The 24,460-nt window shown below is 39.8% G+C and overlaps 1 protein-coding gene across 4 annotated transcripts in view; it reads left to right on the top strand.

Annotated features, from left to right (window-relative positions):
- The first annotated feature begins 993 nt into the window (after positions 1-993).
- Positions 994-24,460, top strand: part of ctnnd2b (catenin (cadherin-associated protein), delta 2b) — a 117,407-nt gene continuing 93,940 nt past the window's right edge. For 3 of the 4 annotated variants that reach the window (XM_037547586.1, XM_037547582.1, XM_017719642.2), the window contains exon 1: positions 994-1,226. The gene's annotated coding sequence lies outside the window, so the exon portion shown is untranslated. The remainder of the gene's footprint in view (positions 1,227-24,460) is intronic. The other variant, XM_037547589.1, reaches the window with a different exon arrangement.

Genomic DNA, 24,460 nt, shown 5'->3' with positions numbered 1-24,460 from the left:
ACTGAGAGCTGATTGGTTAGCATTAATGTTACTGAGAGCTGATTGGTTAGCATTACTGTTACTGAGAGCTGATTGGTTAGCATTGCTGTTACTGAGAGCTGATTGGTTAGCATTAATGTTACTGAGAGCTGATTGGTTAGCATTACTATTACTGAGAGCTGATTGGTTAGCATTGCTGTTACTGAGAGCTGATTGGTTAGCATTGCTGTTACTGAGAGCTGATTGGTTAGCATTAATGTTACTGAGAGCTGATTGGTTAGCATTAATGTTACTGAGAGCTGATTGGTTAGCATTACTGTTATTGAGAGCTGATTGGTTAGCATTACTGTTACTGAGAGCTGATTGGTTAGCATTGCTGTTACTGAGAGCTGATTGGTTAGCATTAATGTTACTGAGAGCTGATTGGTTAGCATTACTATTACTGAGAGCTGATTGGTTAGCATTGCTGTTACTGAGAGCTGATTGGTTAGCATTAATGTTACTGAGAGCTGATTGGTTAGCATTACTGTTACTGAGAGCTGATTGGTTAGCATTGCTGTTACTGAGAGCTGATTGGTTAGCATTACTGTTATTGAGTGCTGATTGGTTAGCATTACTGTTACTGAGAGCTGATTGGTTAGCATGGCGACCTGATCAGCTCGTTGGCTGAGTGAAGTGGTTCGCACTCAGCGACATCATGAATATACATGAGGTCCTGAGTTTAACAGCTTCAAGCTGCTCTGTGTTCATCTACAAACTATCATTTTACCCAAATGCTCAATATTAACCCGTTCATTTTGGACCTGCTCCTGATCGCCTTCTAGCGTTTGACAAAACCGGTATTCATTACTGAGCGGCAATTCTCCTCTTCACACACTCTGAGGAAACCTAGTAGTGAGATTGAAAAGCGGTCCAGCAGATGTCGCTGTGGTCTCCCCGCCATCACTGCAGAGAGGAGAGGGATACAGGAGTGGAGGAGAGAGAGAGAGAGAGAGAGAGAGAGAGAGAGAGAGAGAGAGCGCAGGCTGCTGCTGCTGCTGCTGTCTCCGTGGCCGTTTTTTCCACCTCCTTTTCTTCTCCAGCTGTGGATGTGTTGTTGTTTCACGGATGCTCCTTTCACCTCATCTCGCCAGCGTCTCGCCAAAGCTCAGTGAGGGATGGTTGTCACCAGCTGCCTGCTGTTTGAATTCTCGGTGTTAATCTAAAGAAAGGAGGGGGGAGGCCAGGAGGAAGGAAATCTTCACTCGGTAAGCGCAATGTCATTCCAGTTGACACACACACACACACACACTACACACACTACACACCCACCTTACACACCTCAGTCAGACTCGAGCCGAGACGACGTTCGGTACAAACTGTGGATGCACCGCACATGACAGAGCCTTTGTTTTCTGTGCATCGTGTGGTGAGCGATGTGGGGGGATTTTCACTGATGTGGTCTTCGGCTTTTTTGTGAGGAGCGTGGAGCGCCGTGTGTGTGTGTGTGTGTGTGTGTGTGTGTGTGTGTGTGTGAACTGAAAATGGAATCCATTAGAGGCTGATTCTCCATCCACAGAGGCGGTTTGCGGGGTGGATGAGGGGGTTTGCGCCGAAAGAAAAAGGGAATTGCTTCCCTATTGACCTAAATTTCCATGCTGTATTTATAAGATTACGTTAGATGGCGGACTCTTCAATTGGCCGCTGGCTGTAGCTGCTCCGGCCTGCGAGAGGAGCCTACATTATTCATGACTGTGTTCTTTTAGGATTACAACGGCTTCGTTAGCAAAGAATTAGTCCACACTGCTTATAAAACGCTCGCTGTGCTCCGCAATAAATAAATAAACACAGCCGTTATATGTGTTGTCTTCAGGGATGCACCGATCCGGGAACAGAGAACCGAGGTTTTTCATGTTCATATCCGCCGAAGCCCACGCCGGTATATTTGTATTCGGGGTACTGTAGTTAGTTAGCAGATGTAAAAAAGCTCATTCTAGAAGAAATAGGGGGAGCATGCCCTGAAGCTAGTCTTGATAAAGACTAAGGAGCAGGCAGTAGGAACGGGCAAAATGGCTAAAATATCACGATACCTCAACACGTTTTCACGATACACAGTGTGTGTACCATGATACTTATTTGCTGAGGTGAAACATGTGAAAAAAGAACCAGAACATATGAAAAATATAGCCTACAATAAACGTTTTACAGACTACAGCGCACTGGACTGAATCATACAGGCCTAATTTTGCTCTCTTTGTAAGGGCACATGCAGTTGGTCACTACTGCCTAAGCTCTATTACTCCACCCCAGCAGGCAGCTGTTATAACCTCCCTACAGATGCACATATTAATCTGGCTGGCTACCTTAATATAGAAAGAAATAACCACCTAATGCCACTCAAGCAGAAGTCTCTGAAGTCTTTCTGGTGTATGCAAATTAGGCACAGAGACCACACCCTCTTCTACAATATGTAAAACTTAGCATTAGATCTACCTCCATTGGGATTATGGATATAACATTAACTCTGGGTTGCGAGAATGAATTAAAAAAATTGAATAAAATCTTCGTAAACTCTCACGTAGACATTCCACTTATCAAATATCAGTTTGATTAGTATTTGGGTAAAATCTGAAGACGTCAGCCTGATGCTGATCATTTTTTCAGCAAATATCGACCAGTACTGATAAGAACCTGATATCATTGCACATCGCCAGTTAGCATCTTGACACATGTATATAGAAAGGGAAGACCGCTGAAGCAGTGAGGATGGGATTCTTACAAATGAGGCCATGTTTCTAGAAAGATATGTGTGTTAGGGACATAAGATGAAAGCAAAATGAATTTCTTTGAACATTGAATGAGTCTACTTTGCCCAGATAGCCTGTGTTAGATAGCTGACAATCAGAGATGCCCAATGATGTCGGAATCAGTTAGGCGTGGTTGATAATTACTTAAGGAGAGTTGGTATCAGACAGATCCTTAGATTAGACTGATATTTCAAACTGATATTTGATGATGTATTTACCGTTTACGTTTGTGTGACTACTGAGGGGCTACTGTGCTACATTTAGGGCTGCTGAGCTGAAATGACGTGGCACTGGTTTAGCTGCATTAATAACACTATAGGAATGTTAGATTTCTCTGTAATGCTAATCCAGGTAGCTTATGTATGTAAGGGTTATGTATCTGCATCGACAGATACATATATGACAAATACTAGCCCATAATTACCACGTCATTGCATCCCTACCCACGATGGCAAGAGGCACGAGCATGGCTGTTTCATCCTGATGTGGAACAGCGGTGTAACGTTCAGAGTTTGCAATCTTCCTGAATCTTATTTGATTCTGAGAACAGATTCAAGCTGATTGGGATGATTTGCTGGTTGGGACTGAGGCAGGCTCGACACATCGTTAACCTCTTTAATAGGTCACGGGGAATTGAGTGAAATTAATGAAGTGATCTTCAGTGATAAATTATGAGAATGGCTTGTGTGAAGCTTGCGTTGGTTGGATTTCACAGTTTGTTTGGGCTGAATGATTTGTCTGTTCAAGTCACAGGCTTTTGTTTGTATCTATGGCTCCTGGTTTTCAGGCCTTACTGAATCAAGGTCAGGATTCTTTAGTACTGGCCTGTGCATGTGATGTGCATGCTTTAAAGGGACATTTTCCAGCCTAATTTCTGCCACATCTGTAGTATATCTTCGATTTATATTTGAATTTGAATAATCTATGTTCCCTAAACATCTAAAAAAAAAAAACTAGTTTCCTCTCTAATCTACCTCCTCAGCTCTGTCGTCCTCTCAGTTTTGAAAATATAGAGGCAGAAGGCTGCAGGTGGCTATTTGGGCAGCAGCCACTGCTGGGTGATTGATAGCATGGCTTGACTGGCTGCAGCACCCCCCTGTAGATGGATGATAATGGACGTAAGCTCAGGTGATCAATTCCTCAGGCAGTGTGGGGAAAAAATCCAAATGTTTCAGAGCGGAGTGCTGTTATTATCATCAATTATTTAAATGATGCATTTGCACCAAATGGAGTGCATTAGTGTTGATAATAGGCATTCTTTCACCAATAACTTGCTCCTCCTTGCCATCACTAGATTCGTGCCTGCTTCTGCTTGTTGTTGTCTTTATCTGTTGTTGGGCTTTGTGTGACTGAATGCGCTGTGATTTGTCATTTACCACACAATGTGCACGTATTTTGGCTAATTATTTTTTCCGGAGGATGTCTCTGGACAAAAGATTGATACTGTTAGTTAATGAAAGGCTGCTTCTTCTCATGTCCTGAAGCTTTTCACTGTAATCCAGAAAGCTGCCGTTTGAGAATATTTAACAGGATCCAAATGAAATCCAAATGAAAGACATGTTTTCTTTGCTCTGTGCCGTCTTTCTTGATTGTTTATTTATTAATCGGTTACAATGCCCAATAATCAACATAACTTAAATGTGCCAGGCTCATTTTCAGTCGTAGTCCCCGTGGCTTGATGTTCTAGGGGTCCTAGGCGTCCACATACCTAAAGCAGTGGTAACTGATGCAGTATTGTTCCTTACAGATGACTGTTGATGACTGTCTATGGTCTTTCTCTTTTCCATGCTTGTGCATGACTAGGCTTTTAACCATTTTTTCATGAAAACAACTGGATGTTGGCAACCTTCACAGGAAAAGACAACTCAATGTATAGTTAAAAGCAAACATGATCTATAACTGCATTCCAAAAGCTGAGAAAGACGCGTCCTCAGTAGCGCTGTTCTATGAAGGCTCCTCATTTGTATTACATTATGCAAAACGGAACGATGTACCAAGGCCGCTTTGTCGTGCTATTGGAAATGCTGTTGATGGAAAGATAGTAAAGTAGCAGGCAAAATATTAATTTGTTTGTAATTAAATGACATCCTGCAAGAAAAACAATTCACCTCCCTGAAAGCGGCATTTTCTACCCTGCATTCAATTTACACCCTCTTAAACAGATCCACAGCTGAAGAAATAGTGTGCTGTATATTTTATCGTACATTTCACTGGCCTTTGTAAACAACATGTAGGATGTTTGTTTAGCACTATTAGTGTAAGTATTGGCTGTTCAGTGGCCTCAATATAACTAGCTGTTCTTACAAACACAGACTAATTTTGCTGACTTAACAACTTAAATATATCAGTGACAAATGCAGATGAGCCTGTTTCGTCGGTCTACATTTCTTTTGAACTTTCTTCTGCTCAGGATTATGGGCGACAGAAGGCTGTGAAGATGCTCCAGTAGTGTTCCCAAAAATGGACAGAATGTGGGCTGCGTTTTTTGGCTGTTTTAGAAGGATCGTTCTTATCGGAACCAGAGCCTTTGATGATGTAGCAGTCTAGAAATGCAGCCCACCATGACTGCAGACTAGCTTTTGGAATGTAGCTCATATAGCTGTATCACAGGGGAGCCCAACCTTGATCCTGGAGATCTACCACCCTAGAGAATTCAGATCCAGCAAATCTTGCTTAGGATTGGATCTAAACTCAGCAGTGTGGTAGGACCAGGACTGGGCACAACTGCTATAGTGTTTGTATGAAACTGGATTATTCTGACACATTGCAGTGCACAGCAGGAAGCATTAGGCGTGATATAACTTCTGTTGATTTGTAGTTTCCACAAAGACATGACTGTGATGGGGCGAAGAGTGAGGAACTAAAGAATGCATCATAGTTTGTCCATTGATCAAATAATATTAGAGAGATGAATCATTTCTAGAAATAATTGTTACTTTCAGCGCTACCCACTTAAAAAAAGGATGGTTCTTCAACGGTTCTTTAGTATAGAAATAGTTCCACTCAGAACTATGTACACTCAAAGAACCAGAAAGGGTTCTGCTATTGTTCTAAGCTTGACACTAAAACAATGGACGAACCCTTTTTAGTGCTATGTTGAACCCTTTTCAGTATAAAACACATTCTCCATCAATCTGAAGAGCCCTTTCATGATGGAAAGAACCCTTAAATCATGCAAACGGTTCTTATGTGTTCATGGTTCTATATGGAACTATTTTCCTTTCTAAATAACCCTCGAAGAGCCATCTTTTTTAAGTGGGTAATGTAGAAGTTACAATATATTCTGCTACACTTATAATCTATATTGACATCCTGACCAGTATATTTCCAATACACACCTGAATCTTTCTTTGTTGTTATGGGAAAACCCACAATGCTGATGTCCCCTTCTAAAATGTTTATACTATTCAGGTAGTAGTATGATCCCAGATTGTGAATTGGCTCTGAATAATAGATTAGAAGTAAACATAAAACTGTTTGCAGTACAATCACGGTTTTGTGACAGAGGAAGAAGCCTCAGAAGAAACAGGAGATCTGACTGATGAAGACTTGAATTGAGTCAGCTGGTGTTGGACTTCAGACTCCTCTGCTCATTATGGTTCCTCTGGAAAAAGCTGGCGATGACCATGATGGCTGTCATTGTTGTCAACACAGCTGATTCCACAAACAGCAGATTGTCAATTACGGCTGGCACAGACGCAGTGACGCTGCCGTTTCTTGAAATTTGTTAAAGTGTTCCCAGCGTTTAGTGCCAACCAAGCCTAGAAATGTAATGATTAGTTTCAATGCTTGATAGTATTCTTCGTTTTTGGTCTTCTAAGGCTGGAGCGGAAACCAAAAGTAACTGAAACGGTTTCTGAAAAACACAGTGGCGAATGCTTGTTCTCCGTCATTGGTTTGAACAGCTAAATGTAACGGCAGCTTGGCTGAGCTTCAGACAATGAGAGTTAAAGTCGGGTGAATGGAATTCAGCCACCACCCTCTTTGTTTGCTAAGCGGCCAGGAGTGTCTTCTTGGATGTCTTCCCTCGGCTGGGTAGCAGTCATTTCCCTGCACTGTCCTGTGCCAAATAAAGTGACTCTGAGCTCTCACTGCTTTTGATTAATGGTAATAAGTTACCATGGTTTAGGTTAGATTTTAAAGGTATTATATAGGGTTGCTATGTGGAAAAATTACGAGTATTGTGGTTATATTGCTGTTAGGAGTAGGTAAGTGTAGTGGTTAACACCTCTGCCTTCTACACTGTAGACTGGGGCAATCCCCAACCAGGGCAAGCACCCTACACTATACCAATAAGGGTCCTTGGGCAAGACTCCTAACACCACCTTGGCCTCCCTGTGTAAAATGATCAAATTGTAAGTTGCTCTGGATAAGAGCGTCAGCAAAATGCTAGAAATGTAAATGTAACACATTTTTAGGTTTAACATGATCTGCATGATTAAGTTTGATTCTGCAGAGCTCTAAGTAGATACTACATACAGACTGTATGGCTTTTCATGTAGCTATTAATGTATGGAGGCAGAGACGAGCTTGATGAGTCATCTCATATGTAAGCACATCTCAATATTTAAGCGTAGTGTACCTTATCCGAGTACAGCTTCGTGGCCTACATGCCTTCCACCAAATTCACACCAGACGTGGCACATCAGCGCAGCACAAGTGAAGTGCAAACGACCATTCGTCCGATCCACGCTGCCTCCAACTCTGCCCCGTCAGGTTCCTGCTTCAGACGAGAATATATGCTTGTTTTTCTCCTTTTCTTTTCTGATGAAACAGTTTTCTAGCAAGTTTTTTTTTAAATCTTGAGAGCCCAAACAACAGATGTGTTTACTGTGACAAACCACAGTCGCAGGTTTTTTAATGCAGTATCAGAGAAGAGTCTCCTCCACACACTGTTAGTGCAGCACAGCAGGAGCTCCGAGACTACCAAACTAATAAGATCATCACATTTTAGTGTGAACTACTTGGTGGAGCCTATAAATCCTAATATTCCTACAGTTCCACTCTTTAAATATTTGACTTTGATAAAAAATAAAAAGCCTGGAGACGAGACAGGGTGTGTGGAGTCAACTGCAGTTATGTTCCCTGACTAAAGGTCCCTAGATGCATCCTTGAGGGTACCACCCCAGTGATATTTAATCCAAAAAAGGGAGTAGAATTAGTTTTTTCTCTGATATGGTCTCTTTAAAGTGGGTAAATTGGAGGTCCAACCGACACAGCTTGAGCTCAAATAAACAAACATTACTCACTGCTGCCCTCTAATAATGGTAATATAGCACCAGCCAGAATTCAGAATGTTTGTTGTTTTATTGTTGTTGATGTGCTTCAGTAAATGCGCTTTGTGCTTTCTTTCTTTCATTTATATGCAGGTGCCTCAACCCAGTGGATAAAAATTCACACAGTATACATTGTTTTGACGTGATTAGGCAATTCTGTAAGAATTATGATGCTCACAGCACACAGTTAAGAACTCTGTGACTGGTTAGAGGTCAGTTTGCATAATGCAGCTTTTCTGCAGGATAACAGTCATCAAACTATAATATACAAAATATACAATATAAAATACAAAATATAATATATAATATAAAATATATTGTCCAGTCTTACGACACAGGCCTGCTCGTCTTGTTCAGATGGAGAGCTGCTCTGTTGCACACATTGCTCATGCTCTAGAGAAGGCAAAACAGCAGAGCAGAGATGCATCCATACCTGACTGCCTGGATTATAAAGACATGGAACCAGGAGAGACAAGCTGTGCTCAGTGAGCATTTGTACTTGCGAAGGAAACCACTGACACATAAAATGTGAAATATGAGAGACAGCAGGGCTCTTGCCATCTATTTATAGATTCACAAGCCCAACTGACTTCTTCAGGGTGGCTTGGTGGTTTTTTTTTTTTTTCACTACAATTACGAATTGTTGCTTCTGAGAAAGCCAGAACTTGAATTATGTCCAAGGTGAGGGACATTTTCAACGATAAAAGGAAAGCACGAACGAGGAGCTGAATTCTGAAATGAATTTCAGATTTCCTGGTGCTTCGCTGAGTAGATATGAGTCACCCATTTATGTATTTCCAAGGGATTATCAAACTCATCCTGCGTGAGAGACAGAGAGAGAACGCTTCGGGTCATGACGTTTTCACTGCTAGCACTCGCACACATCATGCATCATACAGGTGAACAAGACTTTTAATCTCCATCAATCCATAAATCTGCTGTACTTCAAGTAAATGAATTAGTAGGTCACATATATAAGCCTGAACCGAATGATACCTTTATGTCAGTTCAAAAGGATCCCGGGAGGGTTTCTGGTCAGACAAACGAAAAGAATATCAGCTTAGTTGAATGGTGTCAAACCTGTGTCAGTTAAAGGGATGGTTCAGTGAATAATCCAATTTACACAGTGCTCCACTTACCCCAGCCAAGGCTCAGGTTTTTAGTTCTTTAGTTTAATGCTGGAGCTGTGCAAATAACGTTGTTATAGTCAATAGTCAACCCAAATTTCTTCTGTAAATGCATCCCCAAAACTTCTCTTAACCCTCTCAAACCACATTCATCTCTTTATTAAGATTGATTGTAGACTTATTTGTGTAGTTCAGAAAACTGTGTCTCTTATTGTAAAACTATTAAAATGAATTTTGTCCATTTTTTTCTAAATTACAGTAAGTCATACTGTGTTCTAAACCACATCAAAATCTGGGTGACCTTAATGAAGAACTGCATGCGGGTCGAACTGGCAATGAATAATTTAACTTTAGATTAATTTAAATATCAATGCTAATGGTGCATTTCCGACTGCTTACAGTAAAAGAGATAAATCTCATCCTCATTTCTATTATATGTCAACATTTTTGTTTAATTATTAACAAAACATTTTTAAAGGCTTCCCAGTTTATCTTTAATGGTTTGGAGCCTTTGAAAGACCATGCATAGTTGGTTATTGCTTAGTTACGTCCAGTTTTATTGTTTTGAAAACTGTGATTATTCAGTTATTCTTCAAATTATTTGGTAGATCAGACAATTGCTAAAATAATCAGTCAACAGATCTGCTTTAAGAGGCCCATTTACTACATTCTTCTTGTATTTTATTTTTTCCCCCAGAGATCAACTTATAAGGTTTATGCAGTTTTATGTTTTCCAGTGTCTCTTTGTCCCGTTACTGTGCCTTTAAGACTGATATATATGTAAATGACCTCTGTTCTGATTGGCGTTCCTGCACTGTACCTAATTCATGAAGCAGTTTGGGCTGAAACACTTCTTATAACTTCAGAATGAAGGGGTGGAGCTAAACTGAGTGAGTTATGGCAAAATAGCACTGTGATAACACACAACTTTGAGTGTTCTATTGCTTTTATACAAAACAGAAGAGCAGAGATGCATCCATACCTGACTGACTGGATTATAAAGACATGGATTGGCATTCCTGCACTGTACCTAATTCATAAAGCAGTTTGGGCTGAAACACTCCTTATAACTTCAGAATGAAGGGGTGGAGCTATTGCTTTTATACAACAGTTAAATAAATAAAGTAAGCAAGTAATAAACCGGGCCAAGAACGTGGCATTCAATATGTTTTAATGTTCGCAATTCCCTCCGCCAAATTAAAATTCCTTAACATCAGAGAAACGAGCTTCGCCCACTGCCCAGCCGGCAGTTCATTCTCCAGCTCCTTACACAGACCAACTGACAGAATTTAGTGTGGTCTCATCTTCAGAGTCTGACCAAATCAGCTGTTGGTCAAATGTGATCTTAAAAGTGACCATTTTCTGCTTGTGTGCAAAGTAAGAAGTAAAAATGTTCAAATGGCTTGAGCGTCTCCTACAGCGGTCAAGTTCACTGCTTAGCAATGGCGTCTCAGGGGAGTCATAGAGTGTTTGTGAAAAAAACCTGTGATGTTATAGTGAAATATCAGCACGGTTAGAACGCTTCTCATCCAATCAGCTTGCGTGGCCAGAACTAGCTGTTGTATAAATGTTAATAGCCTGGTTAATAGCCCAGTTGTGACATCACAGAAGCAGTTTCTTTAAAGTGGTGCGTTTTTGTAGCTTCGTTTCCATGTGTGGAAAGGACTGGACGTTTTGAAACTTTAATAATGTTTACATACCACGTTAAACTTTTATGTAAATAAATGAAGTTTAAGTGAGAAATTAAGCTTAATCTGGATTTATTGATCTCTTAGTCTTCGGCAGTTTGTGAGGATTCTCCTCATGAACAAAAATGAAGCTGGGCATGTGGAACGAGATTCTTGCAGCTGCAGTTATACAACTGATTTAATTTCTATTCTTCCAGCAGCACTACTGATGGTCAGATTGGCATCTTTGCAGGGCTGATAACAGATTCAGGGGGGCTTTGCTTCACCCTCTTCAAATCTAGTGATTCCATTTACTCCCTGCTGCGGTGCTGTTCTCTCACCAACAGGGGGCTTCTTTGGTGGCACTCTTCCGCCAATTACCGTGGCACGCTCCATGCTAGTTAATTCGTTATCTGCTCCAAACACAAAAGAGCTTTAAAGAAATCAATGTGGGCGGGTGGGCTGACATGGTGCATGAACGTTCTTCCCTTCTATCAGGGGAGAATCTCTGAGAATCTTAACAGAGGCAACAGGTCAGATGAGCAAGATTTAAGTTTATTAGCCAAATGTTATAGAATTTGCCATTAGATGCAGCCGGCTTGGGGTGGTCCCATGGAAATGAAGGGCCACCTCTGATGCTGAGCCCTGAGGGCTTGGAGAACTAAAGGCCATGGAGATGCAGCATTTGATGGCCGTGCCAGGTGGCAGTGCCCTGCGTACTGCAGATAACAGCATGGAACAGAGCTCTCAACCATTCAGCATCTCAAGACAGGAATGAGGTCATTAATCCCATGCTAGCTAGGGCAGTGGTCTCGCTGAGCCAAACGCTACTGCCCCGTGTGGCACAGGCATTGCAGCGATGTCATCATAGCTCGGCTCAAAGATCACAAGCCTGTGACTGGAATCCCATGGTAGGTTCCTGCAGCAGACTTAAATAGAGCCTAAGCCTGGCAGACTCTGAGCTTCAGTGCAGGAATTAAGAGTGTAGGCAAAAAACAAGAGCAGAACACTTTCTTGAAGTAGAGCTATCGATTTCAGTCGAAAAACTCTTAGACAGTGTGTGAGTTTTGCTGCCTGTGTGCAGAAATCATTTAGGCTGGTGGGACTCATTTACAGCAATCAGAGGTAATCCTGCTTTTTCTATAACACATCACCACAAGGCTTTAGAAAAGGATTGTGCACTAGTTGCACGTTTACAGCTAGCAAATATCCGCACATCATAAATGCTGGATTAGTGGAGCACAAATATTTAAAGAGGGAACTTTTCAAGAGCACTTCTTGAGGCAGCAGTTTACTGGATAGCAAAAACGTAAAAATGATCAACTATATGACCTCTAGAGTTGTTACTGAGTGTAGCGATTTAATTTAATACGTTTTACGTCCAGTAACCGCCACAAAGAAACTGGATAATGATTGAGTTCTGAATGAGTGGTGAAGCCGGATAGGAGTGTTGGACAGAGAGCTGTCAGTCAAGCTGCTTATAGCCACACCCACGCAGTTCTCAGACAGGTCTGAACAGACAACTTATTCTCAGTGACTTTTATTGAGCTTCCACTCATCTCAGTGAGCTACAAGTGAGAAATAATTAATATCAACCTCATTGGCAACAGCTGTGGGTTTTAATGGACAAGTGGGGGAGCACATTTGTTATTAATCTTGATTGGCCCAGTACAGTTTCATTTAAACAGACTAAATGAAAATGTTTGAATCAACATTCAGGATCAGGGCTGGGTGATATGGCATCTATCGGTGTAACATTATTGGTGTCACCCTACAATATTCATATTTAGTTTTAGCAGTTTTTAGTACTGATAGATAGCAAAAGCTGACTTAACTGCAGTGGATGCCAGTACTTTACTGACTCTCATAGTAAAAAAAACAGTTGAAAATGCCTAAAAACGAAGTAAGTCATATTATTCCTTTCTGGAATTGTGTTTTTTGTCTGGTTAATATTTATGACATTGTGTAAGTTTCCATTTGGTGTCATTTCAAGATAAGAAAGCAAAACAGTTGAATCAAAAGAAGCTGGAAAAGGTCAAGCTTGTAAGACATTCTTTTAGCAGCAGTGCTGAGGAGGCATGCGTTCATTAACATTATTAACGCACATTGAAATCTCATCTGATGCTGTGACACTATGACATATTTGGAAAATATGACGATACTGCATTTGCCAGTATCGTCCAACACTAGTATTTGTCGGTGATATTGATGAAATATTTGGTATTAGGCTTGAAAATGGTATCAGATCATTGCAGGTTTAATGAATTCAATACAGTACTGAAAAAGTTTACATTTCAAAACACTACCTTGAAATTGAAAACAGACAAAGTGGCCAAAACAAGGCACCTACGTGCAGAGTGGAATCAGAGTGGGGGGGGGGGGGGGGGGGGGGGCGGTTATACACAGCCATGTTTTAATGACCCTGCTGTTTTTCTGAAGCTGCTAATAAATTGCAGGAGGTGTGAATTTTGGGCTTTAGTTTGTTCGAGAGCGCAGCAGTCCATTCTATTTGAGAACTTTTATGTATGTGAGCCAATCTGTGAGTTTATAATTAGAGTTCTGCAGAAACAGGACATTAATAATGATGTCAAATCATGTACTTAGAATATAAAAACATATCTAACCTGAGAACATGTGTATCATTACACCCCTACACATCAGTGCACACTTTAATGTAGCTACTATACTGAAAACGAATCCCACCACTCGGTGCCTTGGGAGGCTTAGTTGTTTCAGATGTTGGATGCTGTAAGCTGATGACAATAAAGTGGAGAAGAGGTGGCCATTGAGAAAGCTGACTACACTCACAGCTAATCAGCAGCGGCGCTGGAAAAGAAGGCCCTAATAAGCAGTGGGGCTCGTTTGATCACAGCGAGCCCCACATAATTACTCTTTATCATCAATGTCATGCTCAGCTGTCCTTTGAGAACATTATTGGAGGAGCGCTTTAATTGCCTCGTCTTTGTGCTGCTTTCTTCAATGTATCTGTGACATTTGCGCTGGACGGCGTATCTTTTGGAACCTTACCTTTCCCCCGCCATAGCCTTGGTCATCTGTAATTGGTCTTAAAGTCACGTGCAGGAGTGCTGAAAAGAGCATGAACATTTTTGGTCCCATTAATCTTTGGATTCACATTTCATAGCACCCCGGTTTAACCTGACAATATAGTGCCTGCCTCACAGCAGCAGAAAAGGCAGTATAGTTTTACAATGGGGAAATTAATTCTGAAAATATATGGCCAGGCTTATAAAATCTGCATCATATATTGCCGTGGACTGAGGAGAATTGAGCCCAGAGGGATTAGATCCGCAGGTGTAAGGTAAAGAGGCAGATAGAGCATCATTTGTGGCAATATCAGACTCATGTCATTTTCAGCTTTGTTTCAGGGCTGCGTGCAGGTCGACCCTCCGCTGTGGATGAACACGGTGTTCCAGCTTCAGAAGAAGAGATTAGATTTCTTTAAGACCTTATTGAACATTTTAATCCTCCTGTGTGCTCTATTGCTTTTATATTTGCGATGCAAGGCAACGGTGCATCAGTCTGAATGAAGACAAAAGCCTCCACACTGGATACACAGAGGAAACGTCTCTCTGGTTAATGCAGCATGTAGAAAATGTAGATCTGAGTAAAGATAAGCCTCATAACAAAACAGCCGATCAAAATCTTGAGTAGTGCAACACTTTAGTGGCTGAGCGAGTGTAATGATGTGTGTGATACTGTTTTCCTACTATAATCAACAGAGGTAGCATGTATTTAAATATTGATTATTCCATGCCAAATCACCTAGGGCCTGACTGGTCAACTTATGGATTTCTGAGGAAAGAAATCAAGCAAAAAGCTCTGTTTAATTCATGCAACCACGCAAAATTGCAAAGCTGTACTCCAAATAGAGTTTTAGTTATGCATTTTTAAAGTAGGCCTCAGGTTAAAAAATTGCCTCTTAAATATTGAGTTTAAGTGCTTACAGGAAGACTGAAGTGAGCTGAAATATTAACTGAGAAAACCAATATTTAAATAAAAACCACTTTAAATCAACTGGTTTCACGTTAAATTCCCACAACAGGGGCATTTATTGCTTCACAATCAGCCGTTTTTAAATTTTTGCTAAATTCTTCCTACCTTTCTGTTCAATTTGAATCATTCATTTTTCATGCAATATTTGAAGCATCATCATAAACTTTAAAATGGCTTCATAACTGAAGATAAGTTTTATATTGTTTTATTTTCTCAGAAGGGCCTAATTTCCTTTAAACATTTTTTTCAGAACAGTTATGTCTCATTAATACAGAGGTATTAATATAATACAGAGGTGTCTAATCTTGTCCTTAAAGGGCCGGTGTGGCTGCAGGTTTTCACTCAAAACAAGCTGGAGCTCAACTGATCCCATGTGATTAATCTAGTGTCTGTCCTCAAACTGCTGATTATGTGAGCTCCTGCTTGCTGGAATGAAAACCTGCAGCCTCACTGGCCCTTTGTGGGTAAGATTGGACACCCCTGCATTAATATATAAAAATAGTCAGTGATTCTAGGGGTGGGCAATAAGGTGATATTTTATCATTCTGCTTTTCAGAGCGTATCGTGAATACAATCAGTACTAACAGAACACTGACCGACTGCATGTTTCATCACAGAGTATAATTCATCCTGTTTAATAAAGTGCAGTGCAGTATGTGATACATTAAACCAAAGGTACTGTAGTCATAGTTTTTCATAGTATTTTTAAATGTGGCGCTGCTGGTTCTGTTTTTTTTTTTTTGTTCTAGCTTATCACCTCTCAGACAAATTAAATATTGTGATAGTGTATATCGTGAAAATGGCTGAAAGTATTGCGATGTTACATTTTTGCCATATCAGCCACCCCAATATAATTCCTTCATTGTTTATTCAATTTTTAGCATAAAGTAATGAATTAACAATTAGAAGAACTTCAATAACAAGCACAATATTATTGACAGTTAAGTACAATATGAAAATAGAAAATGAATAGAAATAAATAGAATAATAAAATAATTTTAAAAAATTGATTGATATGATGCACTAGAATGTCTGTATCCTTTTCTAAGGGCGCTTTCACACCTACCTTGTTTGGTGTGGACCTATCAAAAATTGATAGGTCACTCAAATGAAAGAACTATGGAGAATGCAGGGATCTAAGTTCGCTTCCAAATGTACCCTAGTTCATTCTACACGTCTGCACAGTACCGTCTGCATAATCTCTGTTTATACGTCGGACACTTCATGGACGCTCAAAGCATTCTTGCAGCACGAGCTGGAATAAAGTGAACAAATGCCTTTAACTGGCTTATGGAGGGCGTATTGCATCAGTGACGTTATCGGTTGCATTCAATTTGACAAACTAACGATAAAGAAGCAAGTGTCAGGTAAAGTTACATTACTGTACAGTAACATTTCTGCTTTGACTGTGATTCATATAAAAGCTATAAAGTGTCTCCGTTTTCATGCAAAGTGTGATTTTTTGGGGGTTTGAATGGTGGCAAATATGAATGTAATGGCGCACCTGGATCTTTTCACAATTCCGACCAGTAAACAAGCATTTGCTGCACAGTAGCCGTTGCAGTGTGAAACCAAAAGAACCAAAAGAAAAAGATATAATGCTACAAAAACCCAAACTCTGGTTCTTTAGCAATTAACCTATGAATAAAGACACCCTAAGAGGTAATATATCACTGCTGCCAAAACAGGGAGATGTGTCTCAAAAAAAAGCTTAACAGCAGGGAAAAACGCTTATTGTAAGTTAACGTAAGAAGAGGTGACTCAATGCCATTTTGGACTATTTCTTTTGGTCCATTCATTACATTTTAACATTGCGTAAACATCAGCAGACATTTCAAATTCTGTAAAAAAAAAAATTAAACGCCAAAAAAGGAGCCTGAATGTTTTGTTCCAACCACAAAGATGTTCTTCTGTTTGTTGTTGTTGGCGAAACTGTTTTACGCTGGATAAACACATTTGCAAAAAGAAAACAAAAATGATGTCATTGGATGTTTCCAGAAAGGGTCCCAGCTGCCATTTCCCATCAGACTGAGTGGCACTGTGCTTCTCTATGATACACTGCCTCTGCTGATTTAATCAGAATTCCTAGTTTCTGCTCCTGCTGTCTTTCAAAGCCTGGGTGTTGTCTGCTGGTATTTTCCAGGTATATGATTTCAAGAGGCATTCAGACTCCTGGATCATGGAAAGATTGTGTAGGAAATTCTGTTTGTTTGTATTGACTGTTTTGTTATTTCTTCATATTGTGCTTGTTGGTCAAATATCTCATGTTGAAAAATGAAGGAATCCACGATGGAGGCGTCATTGCACATCTGTATTTTTTTATATGTCAATGAAACATAACTGGACTTTTCGGGAAGAAAAGTCGACATAGGATTAATCCTTTTTAATATTTCATAGCTTTGATAGAAATGCATGAATACCTCCTAAAATAATTTTGAAAAGTTGACGGAACGATTCAATTTTAAAGATCTTTCTGTTCTGACACAAAAAGCACATCTGCAATACATTCATGCGAAAAGGGAACATTTTAGTTATTACCGTATTTATAACCAGTTAAGATGTTTTAATAAGGTTATTTAAATGTAATATTAAATGTATAAATTTAACAATGCGTTAGTCTGTAGTGCATCATATTGAGTTTTATTTTACACACCCAGTCAGTGGCAAGATCTTTAATAAGCTCGCAGCAATGACAGGCTTGTCATGGTGCCAGATTCACTCTACCCAATCATGACCTCACACTAATGCTTTTGGATGTGTGTGATAGACTGTGCCACGCCCTGTGTATTTTCAGACACCCCGTTGCACGTTGTGTGTGTGTGTGTGTGTGTGTGCGTAGACCACATGTGAGGTGCGTTCTGTGTGTACTCTCTGTAAGCACACAGAACATCTGGTTTTCTTCGAGCGACACAGTCCTGAGTGCGAGACAGAATTTGTTGAAGTGGATCCTAGCTGAAAGACAAGCCAGACAGTGCCCGCAGAGACTAATTTGTTGTCAAAAGCATATGGCTAGGGCCTTAATGGGAGGTAATTGGGATGAAAATGCAAACTCAGGACAGCTGTCCCGAAAGAGACGTTTACTGTAGAAAAAAAAGCTTAACGGGTTGTTTAAATGCTCACAAAAAGGTAGAGTAAAAAGGCTGAGATTGGTGCCATATTGTTAATATCATAGCAAGACTGATTGCTTAACGAATTAATAGCCATGTTGTGAAGCACTTATTAGTAATCCATGTTAGATATGGAGGTTACAAGACAGTATGTGCTGTGAATGTAATGTGATATCAGATATAATAACATAAATCCTACACTTTGTATGCATTTCAGTTTGTTTCGTCAAGAAAATGACTTGTTTGTCTAAAACTAATACGTTTTTACCAGGTCTATCTTGTTTTGAATATATATGAAATATATTTTATATGTGTGTATTTGTATGTGGGTCTATATATATATATATACACACACATATACACACAACAGTAAAACAACTGTAACAACTGCATTTGTGTGTTGTTGTAGCCCTTTGTTTTACTCGGAGGCGGTTCCAGCATTGAGTGCTGCAGAGGGATTCAAATATTTGTTTCTTTGCAACATGGTTCTTCACCAACTCATTTCTGGTGCTTGCTGTGAGGTGGTGAGTTGTTGTTTAGAGTTGGATGTGACCCTTTCCCAGAGGACTTTGCGGCAAGTCCGTTGGGTACGCTCATGAGAGGCTCTTATAAGCACTGCTTTAACCTACCCGCCTGTGGTAAACAAAGCTCTAAATACAAAACATTGACAAAACGTTTAAAACCCCAACTCCTCAGCCTGGATGGACTTTTCCCCATCACATCATAAAAACTGAGGCGAGAGAGTTCTCAACTGGAGTCTTTTAAAAGGCATCATTTTTCAGACCAGTTGCAGTAGTTAGAATCAGGGATGTTCCAACCCAATCCAAAGGACACAGGGCTGGCATATTGTGGTAGATAAGATATCAGCTGTAATAACCCATTAAAATCCCAGGCTTTGTACATATTAAGGCTTATTATTATTAGGGACTTTAGGACTTCATGCAAACCGGTTGAGCTATTCTTAGGTTATAGAAGTGTGGTTATGGGTTATAGACCAGCTGGTGGGCCTTGCTCATGTACGGAATTAAACCCAGTCCGGATCCAATCCTTTATTGCTTGTTTTTTTGCATTCTACTTATTCCACTGATGTAGAGGCATAAACAAGCGCTTTTCACAACGTGCAGCAGTGAGACGTGTTTACAGAATTTAACAAAAAGATCTAAATGTCTACAGTGTTAAACATCTAGTAAATCGCAGTAAATCTAAACACTAGCGTATTAAAAGTGAGCAAGCGATGGTTACATTGTTACTTCCTGCGATCTATGAATGGCATACCACCAAAGGCAAAGGCATGCACAACATACACTCCTGCTGCATTTTTCACTTGCGAGTTGTGACCCACTGAAACTGAAACTACTGTGGAAATGTTCTACTTCACTGGCTTTAAACTGTTATTAGCAGAAATAGTGTCCAAACCTAAGAGAAAGGAGCAGTTTACTGTGTGCATGTCCGCGACACTATGAAACTGTTATTTGTGGCAGTGTAATGATGAATATCATTCAGAATTCCTTTCGATGTGATAAATTGCTTCGATTCAATACATTTTTCAGTATAACAACAAGTACTATCTGAAAAATGTTCCTTACATTAATCTGGTTAGGATTACATTTCCACTGTATTACAGTTTAAAGATTACAAAAGTACAATATTTAAAGCAAAATCTGTGCTTTATATTGTCCCAATATATTGTTTTAGCCACATGCAAATGTTATGCCCAGGTTAACACACCATGCTAGTCAGGATTCAGTGAAGTTATATAATATGCTGTGAAACAGTTTGACACAATACCAGTTGGTACAGTGCTACATTCTTGGATTTTCACATAAGTAGTCCCCCCCAAAAAAAACTACAGCCTAAAGCTCAGAGTGTGTTCTGCAATGCGCATATCAAAAATGAAGTGATTTCACTCCAGAATGTTGAAATGAAGGGCAGTTAGAAAGCACAATGTTTATTAGTTAGGTTATTGCTACATGTTGCAAATACCTGTGCATTTATTAAAAACACAGTGGTGGATCAATGATGAAGCACAGTTAAAGAATGGCATGCGTTGTTATTATTACTGTTAAGTGCCATCAAGTTGTTTCGGACTCCTGGCGACCATATGGATTGCATTGCTGCAGAATATCCTGTCATCTGTTTAGGTCTTCAGATTTTTGGTTGGCTGGTTCCTGAATCATCTGATTATATCCATCATTCTTGTAGCTGGTCTTCCTCTTCCTCTTTTACCTTAAACTCTTCCAAGCATAATGGCCCAATATAGTGATTCTTCTCAGTCCAAAATAAGAGAGCTTTAGTTTGGTTGTCAAATATTTTACCTTACCAGAAATCTATACCTTTGATGGATTACACAAATATACATATAAACTAATATATCACACGATTATAGCACTAGACGACAGTTTACATTAATAACAAATTACATCATAATGTGACCCCAACGCCTACTAATACTGATGATCGCCACAGCTGTGATTGGTCAGAGCACACAGTAAAAATAACCACGAGTGGTATTTCTAAAGCCAATATCTAGAAATGCACCAAATAAGCATTATGTGTACTGTGGAAAATAAGGGAAACTGTCACGCTGTCAGGGCTCGCCACGCCGTGATGAAGTGATGTGTCATATCTTCCGGAGGATCTGCTAATCATCAAGCCGATAGTGTGCTGAAGGAGAGCGAGATGTGCAGCCAGGGCCTCCTGATTGGGCGTCCGTGTCAAAATGAGCCAAGATCACCATAGACACCATTTCCTCTTTGGAGGCATGATGTCATAGTGCAGTTGAAAAATCAGCCTATCAGAGATGCACACCCATCCACATGTGCTGGGGGAGTAGTGATGGGGTGGCACAGCTCTCACTGCATGACAAAATACGACGGCATTAAAACGGGAAGACGAGTGATGCGTGTGCTGTGACATCCACACTGTCTCACAGTGAAACTGCATTCTGCTTCATGTGTCCTTTATAGTGACATTTCTGACAAGACCCCTGCATTTATGTCAAGCTCCCTCAGTAAGCATTAGGTTTAATTCCACTGCTCCATGTTGCAGATGTGATGCTGCACAGCATCAGAGGAGTGACATTAAGAGCACGAAACATAAAACACCACATTTAGAGCTTTCTAAGTCAAATCAAATGCTGCTGCTTGCATTTGATTCAGCTTGAATGTTCAAATTAGGAATGCACTAGTCATGAATTCTTACGGCTGATTCTGATTCCTTTACAGGCACATTGGGCAATTTTTTCTTTCCTAATTTATTTTTTATTAGCCAAACTATTTTAATCTGAAGCTTGGTGTAAATGAACTTTTTATAAGCATAGGCTGCAATACAAAGAATATTGGCATTTTATTATTTCTTATTCAATTTTAACTCAGTTGCTTATTTAAATAACATGCATCAAATAAAGTGGTACATTAAAATGATGAGGCAGCTGGCTGTTTACCACAATGAGTCATGTCTAATTATGCTACGACATTTTGGCTCAGGTGTAGCAGAAGCATTCAAGCACAGTGTGAGTGCACTTACCTGCTCACGTTATTTGCGTCATAATAAATTGGCCAAATGCCGATTTTATGTTTTGAGCAAAAATCTGACTCTTCCGATCCAGGCTGATTCCAATTCCTACTTTAAATATAATTGGAATAGTTTACTGAGCAACAGTTTTTCTTCTGAATTCTTCAGTAATGGCTTACTTTTTCCAGTCTTTTTGACTTTTCTTGACATGCTCCTCAGCCAGAGAAAGAAAGAAAACCCCATTGCAACTCCTCTAAACAAACCTGTTGTGAAAAAGGCAGTGGCAGTAAACAGAGTTGCAGGAGTGCCATTCGGGATCTTAGAATTCAGACACAGTGTGTTCTCGTTTAATTTCTGGGAGCTGGAAAGTTTCTGGTTAAACTATGGAAGACCACATTCACAGTTCAGTACCAAAGCTATTAATAGGCAGATTTATGCCGGCTCTGTGGTAAGCCAAACCTCGTCTAAGTTACTGTATTTGCTAACGCTGATTTTAATATGATGTCTCATGAAAAGTAGTGCCATGTTACTGTTAAGATCCGTTAGCAGTAGAGTTGTAATATTTGTTATGTTGATAAATTATTATAGCAGTATGTTACATTATGTTTTCTGAGCATCGTCAGTACTTATAAATCACTTCCCAACTGCTTGTTTGCTTACACAAAGCACAGTGTGTAAAATACTGTGTAAAATAATAATTGGGTTCATGGATTTTAGTAGAATTTTTAAGTTGATTTAACTTATCACATGAGAAAAAATACATAATGTGATCCATTGTGTATCTAGATTTTTTTTAAATATAAAGCAAGTCTCCCAAAAAGAATGGAAGCTGAAATAAAGACAAAGAGTGAACACACAAAACACTGAGAAAATGTATTTTATTGAATAGTTGAGGCCTCTGTGTGATTTTCTGTACAATGTATTTTCTGTTTTGTTTTCCTGAAGTTGAAAAATGAGTCATTTTTACTTAATAGTCATTTTAACTGGTGATCTTTGCCTCTGACTTTTGATGGTGCGTGTGCCCATTCAAATGAACATGTACTAATGCTAATGAGCTAACACTTCTCTCCTGGATCTATAATACCTCTGTGTTAAAGCAGGCACATCGCCAAACTGGGCTGGACTCTGGCCATCATGGGCTGGAACTGGACATTTTAGCTTTATCGTTTCAGAGAATGTAAATTCCTCTCATGGTGTTCAGCATTTTTGACAGGGCAGATTGCATTTTGTGTCTGAATAAAGCCCCCCAGACAGGAATGGCAGCCTCTGATAGGCTGGGTTTTGGTACCACACCAAGAATACTTTCAGCTGACACTGCTACATGATTGCCGCTACCAAATGTACTGTGCTCTGTATGTGTAAAATCTGAGCTAGTGGCACTGCACAATTCCTGCTTTGGGCTTTAAAAAAACAGTTATTTGTGTTCATCACTGTCTGAAGGCTTACATTGGGCATAAAAATATCATGCTGTTTTCTTTCATCTTTTGTCTGCTAGCAGTAAAATGCTTTGTCTTAAAACATCTCTTCCAAATGTGCCATACACTCAGTGACCTGCATTACAGAGCTTTTGACACGGTGCTTACTGTTTTATATAGAGTTGCTTGTTATATGAAAGGATGCTTAGAAAATGAATTGCCAAACTCATGTTCAAAGCAAATACTAGACAAGTGAAAGCGAATGCAACCTCATTTAACAGCATGGCTCATTTTAATGATACAACGAGGGACCTGTTTGTGCATGCTAGCAGTGTGAGGAAATCTTTGTGGTTTGGGTTAGAGTGTGCATAAATCTAAACAGCATAAGGAGTCTGTTTGTTTCAGCCCCAGCATGGAGGGCTTATCTATTTATCATGGAGAAAATTGACCTGCTGCTGTCCTCAACAATTTATTCCATCCTGTTTATCAAGCCACATCTTTATGATAGCAAACAAGTTCATTTAAGTGCATCACTGCTGAACACGGGGGAGCCTGATTCTGATTTAGAAAGCCATAATAGTGCTTGTGGTAGAGCCCAGCTGATGCAAATTGTCACAGATATTTTTTACTTGTAGGGAGTAAAAAAAGTCTGACAACCGACAACACTGGCGGATATACAGTTGTATGCAAATGTTTGGGCACCCTTGGTCAAATGACCTGTTTTTTTCATTATTTAAGTAAAAATGAAGTCAGATTTCACATTTTGAGCATTAAAGGCGGCCTGAGTAAATATTGTCATGTTATATTTTGTTTTATTTTTTTCCCATTATTTTAAATTCAGCAAATAACGTAAAATTCTGCCTTAAAATGGGCAGAAAAAAGTGCCACATTCACATTCTCTGTAGAACTTATTTTCACACAGAAAATCAGCAAAACATGAAATTTGACCAGAGGTGTTCAGACATTTGCATGCAGCTGTGATTTAGTGTGATCAAAAATCTAACTCCAGGAGTTTCAGTTCAGGAGTGTCCGGTCTTATCTGCAAAGAGCCCGTGTGGCTCCTGGTTTTCATTCCAAACAAGCAAGAGTACATCTGATTCTACTTCTTCAATCAACTGGTCGGTGTGGATAGGATTGGACACCCCTGTTTTAGTTAAACAGCGCTTTAATGTTTGTTATGATTCACTTGCCGTTGGTGAATCGTCAAATATGATTGTCAGCTCTTGATTATTGTATTTCTTAAATTCCAACAGCAGGAACTCTGAGACTCGAAACATTCAGAGATGGGTCATGGTCTTGCGAGGCCTTTGGAGCACCTTTGAAGGCCCCCTTCACTCCAGCAGTAATAAAGTATATCTGTATAGCGTAGAATTGGTAACTGTTGTTGTGGCATTCTCTACATCACAACTTCCCAACATCTGTAGACCAGTAACAGGCTGTGGATCATCTGATAGTGGCAGGGGTGGATTTAGTGGTGTGTGTCTAATATTTCTCATTTTAAGATGGGTATAAAAATATACGATTGTTGAACTATTTCATAGTTTCATAGTATTTCATAGATAATTACAATTTGAGA

The sequence above is a fragment of the Pygocentrus nattereri genome, chromosome 2 (assembly GCF_015220715.1).
Source record: "Pygocentrus nattereri isolate fPygNat1 chromosome 2, fPygNat1.pri, whole genome shotgun sequence".
NCBI lineage: Eukaryota > Metazoa > Chordata > Actinopteri > Characiformes > Serrasalmidae > Pygocentrus > Pygocentrus nattereri.
This window is presented reverse-complemented; position numbering and strand designations above follow the sequence as displayed.